This window comes from Nannobrachium achirus, assembly GCF_963921795.1.
Source record: "Nannobrachium achirus genome assembly, chromosome: 13".
NCBI lineage: Eukaryota > Metazoa > Chordata > Actinopteri > Myctophiformes > Myctophidae > Nannobrachium > Nannobrachium achirus.
The window spans coordinates 21,947,140-21,963,274 of record NC_137833.1 but is presented as its reverse complement, the minus strand read 5'-3'; the positions used below and the strand labels follow the sequence as shown (position 1 = coordinate 21,963,274).

The window sequence follows — 16,135 nt, the reverse complement described above, 5'->3', positions numbered from 1 at the left end:
TTTGTGCTTCAAACGAGCATGACATCACACCTAGGCATAATCAAAATCTAAAAATCAGCTGTGCTGATCAGGCGGAGTCTGACCGCATCACTGGCGTGTCATTAATCACGTGAAAACACACCCTCTTGCGTAATATTGCTTAATTGCTAAAATCTAAAAAAGAGACAGACCGAATGAAAGAATGGGGACGATTTGTGTGTGTGTCTGTGTGAGTGACGATTGCAAAGTCACATGTTGACACTTTTAACAGAAAGCCACTCCGTCTATGGTTGTCACTGTCATGATATTTTAGTTGACGGTAATTGTTTTGACACTTGTTTTGTTTGCGCTTGATGCCATGACGACACATTGAGGCGTCGTCGTGGCTTAAGGCTCTCTCTTAAGCCAATTTTAATATAGGATTGTGACATTGCCGGCTAGGTATGCATAATTCCGAAGTTCATGTACAGTAGTTCCTAGTTGGAGAATTAGAGAGAGAGAGAGAGAAAGAGAGAGAGAGAGAGAGAGAGAGAGAGAGAGATCAACTGTCTGACTGCCTGGGGAGAGAAGCTGTTTGACATGGTTTTCCTTGACGGCATGAAGGTAGAACAGACAGTTGGAGGTGGTAGGAAGTGTCTCTGATGATGTCATGACTCATGAAGGTAGAACCATAGAGGTATAATGTAATAGAGAGCTATTCATTTCAATGAAACCTGCAGTGGCGTTGGAAGCACCCGGAAGACTGCCCGGAAGTACCTCGATTGGCACCGAAAAGGAGGCCAGTTTCGTGGAAGTCTCGAGCACCGAGCGGGTACGCAGGTAGCATTAACATTAGCATACGCACTCGCAGTAGCGTTTTAACTGCTATCACTCACAGGTTTGACCACCAGACGAAGGCTGCTTCAATGCTGTAGGCCTACTGTGGTTTTGGGGGCTTGGGTACAGGGGCGTCACAAGGGGGTGAAAAGTGGGACTGAGTTACTAGGGCCTAAGGTGGAGGGGCCTTAATTACTTTATTCTTTACCTATTGAAAAATAGCAGATATACAGTACAAGTTCACAGCGTGGCACCAAGTGCCGCACTGCAAGCTTGTAGATCTGCTATTTTTGAAAAGTCGTGAAATTTGTGCAATTTTTTTGAATAATATGTATTTTTAAGCGAACATTTGTAACTCAAAGTTTGCTTCTAGGGCAGGGGTCTTCAACAGGGGGTCCGCGACCCCTAGGGGGTCCGCGGAGGTACTGCAGGGGGTCCGCGAAATTATTGCTTAATAAAAAAATAAAAGATTTCAAAAAATGTTTTTTTTTTCTTTTTTTTTTTGCCTTTTTCCACATTTATGTTAAAAAATAAATCATGATCCTATCCATTTTGAATAGCTTGAATACATGATTACTATGCAATTGACAGATTGTTGATATTATTGACATTTATTCTCAGTTAATAAGTAGTATGTTTAGAAATGGTAGTGGTACGGCCCACCCTGCTCGCTGTAACTTGTACTTGTTTAAAATAAAAAATATGTCGTAGCCCCGACCCCCCCACCCTACGAGGTGGTAGGGGGTCCCTGCTCCATCTCCCCATCAGTTTGGGGGTCCCCGGCCTGAAAACGTTGAAGACCCCTGTTCTAGGGGGTTCTGGAACTAAATATTTTGAGATGGGGGTCTGTGGCCAAATAGCCCCCCAAATTCCCCCTATGAAGAACATTCATGGGGGGCCCGCAGTGAGTCCTTGTACCCAGGGCCCAGCATCTGGTGCAACACCCCTGCTTGGGTAGAACAAGACAGAGGTGGTGGGATGATGTCTCTAATGATGATGTTGGTCACTCATCCTTGTGCGTAGATGTTGGTATGTTTGGAAGAGGCAGTGAGACCATCGCTACGACATTCCCAACAAAGCCGTCTGTGACGTCGCTACGTGATCAATCACACTGTGTATCTTTGTATTTATTGCACAACTGTAGCGTATGACGGCGCGCTCATTCATGAATCGGATGTTGATGCCGCACGTGTGGGGTGTGTGTGTGTGTGTGTGTGTGTGTGTGTGTGTGTGTGTGTGTGTGTGTGTGTGTGTGTGTGTGTGTGTGTGTGTGTGTGTGTGTGTGTGTGTGTGTGTGTGTGTGTGTGTGTGTGTGTGTGTGTGTGTGTGTGTGTGTGTGTGTGTGTGTGTGTGTGTGTGTGTGTGTGTGTGAATGGCGTTTTGTGGGATTTTGGCTCGGCCAGCAGCTAATGAGTCGTGTGTGTGACGTGTGTGTGTGTGTAACACAGTGAGTGGTATTGGCCCAGGGCCAGCTGTTGTACTGACCATGTGACAGTATGACACACACACAGCGCCGATGGCTTGAGGATAAAAACACACACACACACACACGCACCACACAAGACCTATTTTATATTCTGTCTCTTCGCAAATAGCAGATCTGCAGTACAAGTACCACATATACTGTATATATATTTTACTTTAAGATTTTGAAAAACCTTGCATTTCTTTTAACTACTTTAAGCACTGTCCAGACTTAGTAATTTGGACCTGTGTTGGCTCCGAGTCTGTACTTGGATTACTTTTGTTTTTCTTTTTTTCAACAGTAAATCTCTTCGACAAAAATAGCCGATCCACGAGCTCACAACGTGTCGCAACGTGTCGCAACGTGTCGCGTCTTTTGAGGTTGTAGATCAGCTATTTTTGGTGAATGTTGTCCCTCAGAATATGGATGCTGGGATTCATTCAAGTGCAAAAACATGCTGACGAATCTTGAAAAACATTTTCACGTTAACTCTGCCTGTGTAAGTGTGTATGTGTGTGTTTGTGTGTGAGAGAGAGATCATGCAGCCTAGTCGCTTCCTTTGGGCTTGTTTTCATAGACCCGGCTGCTTGTTTCTCTCACTGAATCTGGCAAATCAGTACTGAAAGTCCACCAGGCCGACTTCTTTGCTGCTTGCGTTCTCAGAGGAAGTTGTGACACAGCAAGCACAGGAAGTGGCTCTTATAGAGTTTTAACCCCTTCTTCACCCACTTCAGTTCAGTCATGTCATCATCGTCACGTGACAGACAACAGAGAAACACTCTTCTTGAAGTTCATCCCCAAATTGGAATAGTCAGGGATACCCCTGTTACTGAACAAACACTCTATACAGCAATGATTAATGTTACAATGTTAGAGCTATTCAATTCTGTTACTGAACAATACAGCATTATTGATTACTATCACAATATAGAGCTATTTAACACTGTTGCTGAACAAACAAACAATAGCAATGATTACTTATTATTGTTAAATTTAGAGCTAACTAAAACATTAAAAAACCTTTGCCCAGAATTGACTTAGAATTTGTAGTAATACCTCATTAAACTGACACATTAATCAACTGCGGCTGGAACCATTTTGATACGTCATACTTTCCAATTCACTATTTAGTTCTCAGAGGCAAATATTCTACTAGTTAATTAGCAGATTCAAATATACATGTTGATAAATGTATATATTATTTAATATAAAACATACGTTTAACTGTAAAAAAGAAAAAAGGCCAGACCGCTCCAACTAGTCACAGCTCCTTGCAACAAAACAGTTTTAAGGACACTCCCCAACAATGCAACTCCTTGCAACTGCCATTAGGGATTATGGTTGTTGCAAAATGGCATGTTGCAAGGAGTTGCATTGGTGTGGAGGTATTTTCACCTGGCCTTAAATGAATTAAAACCAGCCCCACCTTTATCAGTATAGCCACATTTAAAAGTGATGAACACACGGCATTACTCAATTCTGCATAATGAGTAGGCTACTGCTCCCTGTAGAGCAGTGGTTTTCAACCTTTTCAGGCCACGACCCGCCACGGTGTATTCTCTGTTTAGGGCCAAATAGCATTCTCTCCAATGTGTCGGTAGCTTTCTTTCTGCTGTTTTATAATTTGGTTGTGTCCAGTGAATTGTCTGTCTGGTGGCTCTGCTTGTGTTTGTGTACAGACTCACACTCACACTCACAGTCACACTCACATTGACTACCAGATACAAATCAAGCCTGAGTGTTGAAATCAGAAATACCAGGGAGTTCTGGGTGTAAGTCTGTCATCCTCCTGACTTCTCTCTTCTGTGACACACACAGCAGCGCCCCCTACAGACTCTTGTTTGTAATGACTGTGTTTCATCATCATCTCATGTTAGTTACAGTAGCACACATAGCACAGGTGGGATGATATAGGTCTGTGGTCCTCCAAAAAGTTTGTTTCTAGGACCCCCATAACTCTGAGAGTGACACATGGTACCCTCTCAGAGTTACAGACCTGTTAAGGGTCCATTTCGGAACCCCCTGAAGGAACTCTTGAGGGTCCCTGGACCCCCAATTTGAGAAACACTGTATAGGTTATATGACCTCTTTGCGTTTAGCATGAGGCCAACCTCGGCAGTCGGCACGCACTGTGAGCAAATCTCTCTTCAGGTTTAAGCGCATAATAGTAATTGGTACATTGCGGTATTTTTTACCAATCTGTGAGTGCTTCTCAAGTGTGAATCGTGGAGGACTGTGAACTTTCAGATACACCACAATAATACCAGTGGCATTCACCATCATGCCGTTACGCACTGATACAGGAAGTAAAATTGTGAAAGCCATTTCCTTTATCTCAATAGAAATGATTGTTTTATGCCTAAAAAATAGGTTTTGGGAGATAGGCAAAGAGACAGGTTGGGGTTAGGTTTAGATATTTTGACTGGGTTATTTTTATTGGTTGTTGGAGTTATATAGGCCTACCTGATTTATCCTTTTTTTTGCGCGTGTCACGCTGACTCATGCACCACAAACAGTGGATCTGCAAGCTCACGAGGTTGCAGATCACAGAGCTGGTCACATTATAGTATCGTCATTCCTGAGCTTGTAGATCTGCTATTTTGGGGTTAGAAACTAAAACAAATACACTCACAAAATTGCTGTCGTAAGCGATTGATGTCCTCACAAGTGTCGTAATACGTGTGTGTGTGTGTGTGTGTGTGTGTGTGTGTGTGTGTGTGTGTGTGTGTGCGTGTGCGTGTGCGTGTGTCAGTGGTGTAAAGTAACTAAGTACATTTATTTAAGTACAATTTTGAGGTATTTGTACTTGTCTTGAGTATTTATCCAATTTCCAATATCCTTACTTCTACTCCGCTACATCTCGCGGATCCAAATATTGTGCTTTTACTCCACTGCAGTTATTTGAAAACTTACAGAACACACATTACCCACTTCAGCCCTATTATGCAATGCATTTCTTCCATTTGAAAATGGCCGATCTACAAGCTCACAATGTGTCGCAATGTGACGCATTGTGAGCTTGTAGATCTGCTATTTTCAAAGGATTTTAATACATTTTATACATATAGGACCTTCTGTATATCGAGTACTTTCTACTTTTGGTACATTAAGTACATTTTGATACCGACACTTTTGTACTTTAACTCAAGTAAATGTTGAATTCCAGACGTTTACTTGTAACTGAGTATTTCTACATTGCAGGATTGATACATTTACTTAAGTAAAACATTTGAGTACTTTCTCCACCACTGGGGTGGGTGGGTGTGTGTGTGTGTGTGTGTGTGTGTGTGTGTGTGTGTGTGTGTGTGTGTGTGTGTGTGTGTGTGTGTGTGTGTGTGTGTGTGTGTGTGTGTGTGTGTGTGTGTGTGTGTGTGTGTGTGTGTGTGTGTGTGTGTGTGTGTGTGTGTGTGTGTGTGTGTGTGTGCGCGCGCCTGTGCCTGTGTGTGCACGCAGCGCACGCATAAGTATGACTTCCCCTCATGCTGTGTAATGTGAGTTTAGCGGAAGCAGCAGCAGAAGAAGGAGGAAGTCCTTTCTGGGAGCGCTGGGTGTTCTATAGGGTGTTCTAAGACTCTGTGTTCCTCTTTGCGTGCCTGTTGGCCTTTTAAGACGTTGTGGTTCCCCTTTGTGTGTCTGCATGTTTCTGGTGTTGTTCTGCTGCGACTCAGGGAGGACTGCAGAGCTGCGCGTCTTCATCTACATTGTTCTCAACCTGATGCTGATCCTCATATGGGCACGGATAGAGTGAGTAACAACATTTCTCATAACGTCATTAATGCTTCATTCGTCATTATGGGCACGAATCCAGTTGGTAACAAAATGCCTCATAACGTCACAAATGCTTCATTCTTGTATTGAGCAGGAATCCAGTGAGTAACACAATATCTTATAACTTTGATGCTTCATTCTTGTTTCGGGCACGACTCCAGCGAGTGACAAAATGTTTGTCGGTGGAAAAGGCCCCAGAGAGATCTCTCTGGGGCCTTTTCCACCGGCAAAGAACCGGTTCGGGTTCTTTCTCCCGCCTATGGGATGAGCTTTTCCACCGAGAACCGAGTTGGTTCCGAACCGTAAAAGTTGGTTCGAAGACAGTTCGCAAGAACGAACCAAGGTTCCAAAAAAGTTGCCATCCCATAGGTGGGAGAAAGAACCCGAACCAGTTCTTTGCCAGTGGAAAAGGCCACTGCAGGTCAGGGTGTGAGATGTTGAGCAGGGCCCTGAAGGCCTTAAGGCCTGTCCATACTCTCTCCGAAACCAAACTTTTCGCCGGAGAGTTCCGACGTGCAGCTTTACGAACTCTAATTCAGGATAATGCTTTTCAGAAGTTCCAAGTGACGTCATTTTGTAGTTGAGCCTGACCTTTCCGACGAGAAGTTCGGTTTTGGAAAGAGTATGGACTGGCCTTTAGTCTTGTACTGTAGTATGTTATAGAACTGGATGGACCTAAGCTAGATTTGGCCAAATGCAATTCAATTCAAAGGCATGAGAAAACATACATTTACATTGCCAAAGCAAGTGTCACATATAATAAAAACAGTTGAAAAGGGGGAACATAGATACAGTTGGAGGGGGTACAGCATTATGTAAACATAGCTACAGTATGTCACATTTTGTCCTTACATGTTATATAGAGGGTATGCACGTGACATCATCATACCCGGAAATTATGTGGGAAAGACTACTGAATGCCAAAAAACTATACTTTCTGGCCTTGACAGCCCATACATCCAAACAGAAAAGTCCTATCTGATTGCATTAAACGACATTCACTTTATGCATGCGCATACCCTCTATACGAGGCATAAAGCTTTTTAAAACGAATAGCAGCAATCCTTTGCAGTTGCTTTGGAGCAAATAACATTTCTTTTTCTCAAAACAATTAAGATAGAATACACTATACAGGAAATAAAATAAAAAAAGCCTCTGAATTAAAATGTGTTTAAAGGTAGCAGCTCTGTTTATACTGTGTGTGCAGTAGGTCTAGAAATCACTCAAAGTTTTGTAGTCCTTAGGGTGGATGTATGTATTCTCCAGCCTTCTTTAACGCAGCAGTTCACAGATCTTGCTGCTGTGTTCGCATATTGTTGTATTTCTCCCAGTAGGTATGGGTGTTTTTTGTCGTTGGTCATATTTTCCAACTCACTTTGGGTGTTTGTGTAAACTGTGCTAAGTATGTGTTTCAGATGTCTTGGTATAGTGGGCAGGTCGTTATGAGCAAATGCATAATTGGTAGAAGAATCTCTCGAGTTCGATTCTACAACAAAATCTGTGTTCAATGTTGCTATATCAGTGGTGCTCAACGATTTCACGTCAAGGACCCCCAAAGTGATATGTATTTGGCCGCGGACCCCCGTCTCTGAATATTTTGTTCCAGGGACCCCCAGAAGCAAACATTTTAGTTAAAGCTGTTCGCTTTAGAAAATATATATTCAAAACATTTGTTTTCAAACATTTAAAAGAAATAGCAGATCTACAAGCTCATTACATGTCTCTTCGAGCCGCACCATGAGCTTGTATATCTGCTATTTTTGAATAGCCAAAGTATGAGAACCAATGTGCTAAAAATCCGAAATGACAGAGATGCTTTCCCCGGTTTTAAGGGGTTAAGTAAAGGTAGAAAATAGACCCGGTCTAGTTTCTATTGTACAGGACAGGACGGAGCTCGTTAATTTTTATTGATAATGAGCACCTTATCGATCTTGCATATTGAGCCGGGCTTTTTTCAAGCCCACTATTGAACGTTTTCTAATATTTTTGTGGAAACATGTGAGACGACAAATTCTGAACAGAACTGGTGTTTGTTTTATTGGGCTGTTGTGAGTGTTAGTTTGTGGCTGACCACCATCTAAGATGACAATTGACAAAAGTAAAAGAAAAAATATATAAATATCATTAAAACGGCCGTCATTAATGTACAATAAGTGTTAAATTGCTTTATATTAGGAATAGTCCTGAGATCAATTTTTTGATCGCCTTTTGTCTTGATTGTTTAAACATGACATCATAGGCCGCTATGCTCGATAACAGGCTTGATAAGCCCAAAGCTTATTTATTCCAGGTACTCAATACATTTGTTTTCGAGTTTGTCACAGGCTCGCGTTTCGAGCTCCATCCCTACTTGTATGTGATGCCCATTTGTTCTTTTGCACTACTGTGCTGCAGTCTGAAACCTCATCACGACTGATGACTGACTCGACTACCCAACGTTTAAAAAACTTTTTTAACAGCCAGGGCTGTTTAACTCTGTCCTGTGACTCTGTCCTGGCTTCCTACATGTTCTGGAAAATCTGTCTAACCTTACAATTCTTTCATGCAGCTTTTTCCAGTCGTGGAAACAAAAAAATAATAGTTCAAATGTCCTGTAAAATATGTTATTATCTTGTAAAATGTTTTATGTGTGTAACAAAAAGTGATGAGAGCAGATGAGGATTTGTGATAAGGAAGACATCATGGGCGATTATGTTTAAATGAAAACTAGGTGGTCAATACCCCACCAATACCCACTGTTTGCTAAACCAGAGGTCTTCAACAGGGGGTCTGGGACCCCTAAGAGGTCCTCAGAGTTACTAGATATTGGAAAGGGTGGCCGTCAAATCTTTGTGTGATAGAAACGTAGTTATTTATAAATTTATTTTTACACCAACCACTTGAACTAGCCGATCTACAAGCTCACTTGTATTAGGGTGGTTAAATGTCTGAAAATGCACATTAAAGGTAGAGTAAGTGATTTTCTTTGGTTAACATACGTATTTAATAGCTCTATATTCTCCTCATGCATTGCTTGCTTGTTCAGTGACATGAGTCTCCATGTCTCTCCAGCTCTTTATTAAACAGAAAATGCATTTCGCAGTCAGGATACCAATTTGATCCAATCATGATAGAGGACTCAGTCAGGATACAGATTAAACAAGGGACACCGATGCCACAAAGAAATGAGCAGACACTGTAACAGGAAAACAATTAAGATGAAGGGGTACTTTCTCCTGATTGGCAGAATTTTTGTGGACCTGAAAAGTATTTTCTGTTCATTTTAGAGATATGAAGAAACACTCTATAGCAAATTAGCAATGTGTGGTATTAGAATGTAATGCGTTAACTTTTTAACCAAAAAATATCACTTACCTTACTGTTAACATCAATTAAACTATTTCTTTAACAATATATCCCCCAAATTCAGGCTAATTAAAGACACTTTATTTGAATGTTATGATTGAAGGTAGGGATATGTTTTTGACCAAAAATGGTATTGTTACAATAAGACGCCTCAGGGCGACATGTCACCTCGCCCTTTTTCTTGGCCAGTGATGTATATCGGACCAGTTACCCATATATGGAGAGTTGGAGACCCCTGCATGATAGTCAACAATGTGATGTCAGAACATGCCCATATATAGGCATTACTAAATATGGGCATTCCCAGATATTCCCTTAATATTGATGACATCGGGACAGGGACACGGACAAGCTGTGACATTTCTCATTGTAAACTGCGACCTTCGGCTGCAATTATTCTTATATGATTATTATCAGAATGTAAAGCTATTTAACAGAAATATCATTTACCCTACCTAGTTTCACCTTCATAACATACATAGTACATAGGTTCTATAAAATATGATATAATAATGACGATAATAGATTTAGGTCACATCAAAAATGAGCAGTCTCTGGCACCCAGAGACTGCTCATTTTAAAGAGCATAGCAACAAAGAGACAAATATAAATATTAAGTCATGGAGATATTAACGTCAGGGAGCAAGCAGCCGGTCACTAAGTGATTCTTGGTTTATTCTGGTCATAAAAAGTCGTAGGGCCAGTTGACATAGACTCTACTGCTGTAGTTGAGAACAGTGGTTCCCCAGGGGGGTCCCCAGATGACAGTAAAGTGACAATGTATAGGACTTTTAAGACCTTTTTTAAATAGCAGCTATTTTTGGGGGGCTTTTTGGCAGAGAGAGAGAGTGAGAGAATATACCCGATGCAGCAGAACATGAAATCCTAAATGTTTTCTGAAAACCTATGTTTCTTTATCTGTGGTGCTCAAACTTTTTCATGTCAAGGACCCCTACAATTGTATGTATTTGACCGCGGACCCCCATCTCAAAATATTTTGTTCCAGGGACCCCCTGAAGCAAAGATTTTAGTTAAAACCTTTCGCTTTAAAAGAATATATATATTTGAAGATTTGCACCAATTTTCATGTTTTTTTTTCTCCTCAGAAATAGCAGATCTACAAGTTCATACAAACATAGCATAAATGTCACAGTATGGGACCTAAATAAATATACAATTACGTACATTTATAATATAAAAGTATATGTTTGACTTGACTCAATAAGGCATATCTTAGTTTTTCACCTTGTTGAAATGTTATAGTTACTGTGAGACTCAGAGTCATGTCAGACACACGTACGTACGCCCGCACGCACACAGAGAGAAAGACATGCCGGCTATGGTTGGTGCATAGAGCCATATATACTGTATATATATATGTTTGACATTGAAATGTATTTTTGGTCTGCTGATCTGGTTTGAATTATTTCAAGAGGAGGAAGTGTGTGCGTGTGTGTGTGCCTGCCTGCGTGCGTGTGTGTGTGTGTGTAGTTCTGTCTGTAGGTGTGTGTGTTTGAGATGCGTGTGTCGTGCGTGTGTGCGTGTGCGTGTGTGTGTGTGTGTGTGCGTGTGCGTGTGTGTGTGTGTGTGTGTGTGTGTGTGTGTGTGTGCGCGCGCGCGTGCGTGCGTGCCTACAGGATGTTAGCTTAGACATTCAGCACAGTTCCAGTGGTGCTGACACCTTTATTATTCTGCCTGTGGCTGCAGTCAATAGTTCTTGGAGTAAATCACCATTTATAACCTGCTGCATTGACTCTTCTGCTTTAACCACTTCAACTCTGCATACTTCAGTTTACATGGACTCCCACACAGACCTTTTTTTAACCTTTTTACACCAGTGGTTCTCAAACTTTTCCATTTCAGGGACCCACCTTAACTCCTGAGAGTGTACCCTGACCGGTCCATTTGGTTCCATTTGTACACTGTCAGAGTTACAGACCTGTTATGGTCTATTTGGTTCTGTGTGTATGCTGTCAGAGTTACAGACCTGTAAGGGTCCATTATAGCAGGGGTTCCCAAACTTTTTTTGGCTCAGGGCACCCCTATAAATATTATTTTCATCTGAGGCACCCCTACAATATATTCATAATTTTCACTCAACACCTTCCTTATATTTATGCCATATTTTAGCGATTACGTTGCGAGGAAAATGTTGAGATAATAGCCATTTTGGTTATAACTGACTGAAAATGACTTTGTACTTCAAGTTTAAAATGATGCTAAATATGCTTTTAAGTGTCCAAATAAATTCCAAATATTATCAAATTATCTCGCGGCACCCCTGGACTGCCGTCACGGCACCCCAGGGTGCCCCGTCACCCACTTTGAAAACCCCTGCATTATAGAACCCCCTCTGGGAACGCTGAGAGTACCTGGACCCCACTTTGAGGACCACTGCTCTACACCAATAATGTTTGCCCCAAATAGTCCGATCTACAAGTTCACAAGCGTTGGTGTGAGCTTGTAGATCTGCCATTTCCGCCAAACGACCGGGTTTCAAGTGGGTTGAGGGGTTGAACTTGGCTTGTATTTAATTTAAATGTTCTTTTGGCTAATTCCCACCTGTTTCCATCTGCATGTCCTCTCTGTCACCTGTATGTCTCTTTGGCTTTCCTCCTCTCCTCTTGCCTGGCAGCTCCATCTTCAGTATCTTTCTCCCAATGTAGCCGTCATCTGTGACAAGTCCAAACAATCTCAACCTCCTTGTCTATCTTGTCTATCTTCCATTATCCCCAACCTTCTAAACTGGGCTGAGCCTCTAATGCACTGGTTCTCAAACTTGTTTGGTTGCTGTACCCCCTTTTACTGAAGCCAAGTACCCCCTTCCCCTGGCTACAGCATTTTGCTTATACATTATCACAAGTCCAGTTCCGATGCCAATATGTTCAAAGTAAAACAGCTTTCTATTCAATAACAGTTGTACTACTCAAGGTATTGATGTAATTTGGTTTAACGAATTATAGATGCGAAGGTTCACACACACAAAGACTGTCAATGTTTTGTCATTACCCATAACAGTGAAACAGATATTCCCATTTTCCCTTATAGGGGTACACGTACCCCCATTTGAGAAACGCTGCTCTAATCGTCTAATATATTGTAGTCATTTCTGATCATGTCCCTCTGTGTCAGTCCTAATGAGAGTTGTAACATCCTCAGTTCTGCCACCTCCAGCTCCAAAATCCTGTCTTTCCGTCAGTGCCACCGTTTTCAAGCCGCACAGCAGGGCTGGTCTCACTACAGTCTTACCCCCCGGCTCCACCGGGCGCGTCGAGCGTCGTGTCAACGTCAACGCTCGGAACGCTCCCGTTTTAATCAATGAAGGGTGCTCCACTGCCGACTTCAACGTCGGACGCTCAAATTCGCCCCGGTTCATTTTTTGACGGCGTCCGACGCCGGCACGACGCCGTCATTTTGGTGGAGCCCTAGCCTTATACATCATCCCTCACATTCTTGCTGGTACCCTCTGTGTGTGTGTGTGTGTGTGTGTGTGTGTGTGTGTGTGTGTGTGTGTGTGTGTGTGTGTGTGTGTGTGTGTGTGTGTGTGTGTGTGTGTGTGTGTGTGTGTGTGTGTGTGTGTGTGTGTGACTCTTTCCTCCATGCGTTCCACCCTGCCTGCACTCTCTCCTTCCACACTGCATCCATTACTTAGTAAACGATAGTTGATCCTAGGAACTGTAAACGAATACTTCACCCTAAGAAATGACTTTATTTCTATAGTTTCCTTTCTGTGTTTCATGCACAAAACACCCGCACGCACATGTGAATGCACTCCGGTTGAACCCCATGCAACGGACATGCCTGTGCGTTCATTCTTCACTTGTGCACTTCACAAAAGTGTTTAAAAAAATAAAAACATTTTGGACCTTATAAACAGGATTTTTATATTGTTTTGCTGTTGTTGAAATTGGTCTCTCGGCTTCTTCAATTCATCAAGTACGTTCTTAATTTCTGGATTCTTCATTCGCAGCTAAACTCCTTCACCTTCACCACCTCTACTCCCCTTGCATCCTCACTCTCTCTCTCTCTCTCTCTCTCTCTCTCTCTCTCTCTCGTTTAGCCACACATCATTATTTGTCAAATGTTCAGAGGATAAAATGGGGACAGAGTGGTTCAATTGTTCCTGGTTTTGCTGACCCTCTGAAACCCCCTTCATAGTCCCCCTGGAGGTCCCTGGACCCCACCTTGAGAACCACACACACTGACACACACACACACACACGCACGCACGCATGCATGCACGCACAGCGATCAGGGGTAGAACAGGCACTCGGTAGCAGGATGAAGGAGAGGCCATTTTATGGGCATTTGTAAACTAAAACACGTGTGTGTGTGTGTGTGTGTGTGTGTGTGTGTGTGTGTGTGTGTGTGTGTGTGTGTGTGTGTGTGTGTGTGTGTGTGTGTGTGTGTGTGTGTGTGTGTGTGTGTGTGTGTGTGTGTGTGTGTGTGTGTGTGTGTGTGTGTGTGTGTGTGTGTGTGTGTGTGTGTACAACATCAAAGGGTCCACATACAACGCGGAATCCTAGATCCCTGCAGGCCAGAACACTGAGTTCTCTCTTTCTCTCTCTCTCTCTGTCTCAATCTAATGTCGGAAGCTGTGCATAAAGGCATAATATGTAACTTTGTACCCTCTTGTTGACACAAAACAATAATTGTTTTGTTATCCTTCATTTCATATACCAGCAGTTATCATCCACCTCAGCAGTGAGGTGCTGTTTACTGCAGAAACGTCCTCTTGCTGTATGTACTGTAGGGATAAAATCATTGTATTGTGGAGATTTCAATTTATCGTGGAATTGTCCTCCATCATGCACCGGTATCAATTCACCTTTTATTTGCCGAGCTGCATATCTGATACCATTTAAACCCTCTATAATTGGTAAAACAGTCCTTTTTTTCACTCTCTACCAAATCTGTTTGCCAAAACAGCAGATCTACAAACTCACAACGCGTCATTGCAACGTGTTGTGAGCTTGTAGATCTGCAATTTGTTGGCAAATGTGCCGCCCCTGGATAATGGATGTTGGGGATATTTTAAATCATTGTTTCTTTGGTCACAATCATGACATGAATCTTTCATATGGTCCCATCCCTAGTGGCCAGCTCAATGTACATGTGTTTGCCTCTTAGATGTAGTGGAGTAGAACAGTGGTTATCAACCAGTGGTCCTTGAGGGGGTTCCAGGTGGTTCCCAGCTAAATGATGGAGAGTTGGTAACCAAATGGACTCTTTAACTCTTAAGAGCGTAAAATGAAACCAAATAGACCCATAAGGGTCCATTTAAATTATTGTTAAACATCTGCATTATTTACAAGAAGTCTACACAATTAGAGTATAGAAGAATTGCTATCTTGATCAACATTTGCCTGTTATCTCTCCTATACCACATCAATACAGCATGGAATTGTGGACAAAATCCTATTCAACGATAACAAAATATTCAAAGTTTGAGGTCTGAGAGACTATCAATGGCGGTCCGTGGCTCAAATTCTGAATACATAATGGACCTTGATATGAAAAAGGTTGAAAACCACTTGAGGAGAAGTATAAAGTACTGAAAAGTGGACATACTGTAGTCCGTACTCGATTGAACCAAAAGTACCTGGAATTGCACTCGAGAACAATACTTGATTACATGTACTGGTGTTAACAGGAGAAAGGGCACAGAGGCACAGGTTTGATTCAGACAACAACGTGTCGTCATAGCAACCCAATACTGTGGTGCCGGAGCCATGTGGTGACTTCCTGTTTGTCAGCGGCATACAGGAAGTATGCCGCTGCTGTGTGTGACAGGGTGAGGAGTGAGGTAGAGACAAAGTAAAATGGTTTCTATCAGAGAATGAATAACAGACAGACAGTGGATAAAGTAAAAAGAAAATAGCGATAATTCAGCGAGTGACACTGTCGTGCGGTGAAGAACAGTGGTTCCCTATGGAGACACAATTGATTGATTGAAGACTTCATTAGAAGTTTGCGTAGGAAAAAGGTACAGTTTCATGACATTACAGTTCACTGCTAGTACAAGGTCAACTAAAACGATAAACACCTCAAGAAAGCCTGCGGGCTTGTTGCAATTGGGGGCCTTTTTAACTCGTATAACAATGACAGACAGACAGACAGACAGACAGACACGTTAAACAGTGGCTAATAAAACAGTACTATGCAGAAAAGAATCATCGGGTAGGCTAGACAAAGGAGACTCCTTGTGTCTCCACAGGGAACATTTTTGGCTTATGTGACCAAAAAATAAAAGTAAACTAGCCCTTACCCGTTCAAAGATATGAGCTCCGAAATGATGTGCAGTGTGTGGGTTATGGGATGTGCACTGTGCACACAGTATATGAGGGATGGAAAGTAACTTTAACTGGTGCTTGCATGATAATATGTAGGAGCATCAATGTAAGAAATACCCGTTTCGTTTAATGGGGCTACAGAGATACTGTCCCCCCCCCCCCCCCCCCCCCGCCCGCCCGCCCACCCGCCTGCACACACACACCCCTACCTGCACGCACACACACACACACACACACACACACACACACACACACACACACACACACACACAGAGCTGGTTAAACATGTTGCCTCATGCTAGATGCAGAATAGATATGCCTCATGCTAGATGCAGAATAGATAGTAGATACACCCTAAAAATGCTAATATACAGCATACGATTTGTGAAAGTGACAAACGGGCTTCACAGTTATGTCAGGTGTGTTCATATGCTAATGGTGATGCGATTTCAGATCAATTGCTCCAGCC

General features: G+C 42.4%; 1 protein-coding gene across 1 annotated transcript in view; it reads left to right on the top strand.

Moving 5' to 3' along the window:
* The first annotated feature begins 5,866 nt into the window (after positions 1-5,866).
* Positions 5,867-16,135, top strand: part of wipf1b (WAS/WASL interacting protein family, member 1b) — a 31,728-nt gene continuing 21,459 nt past the window's right edge. The window contains exon 1 of the mRNA XM_080740634.1: positions 5,867-6,004. The gene's annotated coding sequence lies outside the window, so the exon portion shown is untranslated. The remainder of the gene's footprint in view (positions 6,005-16,135) is intronic.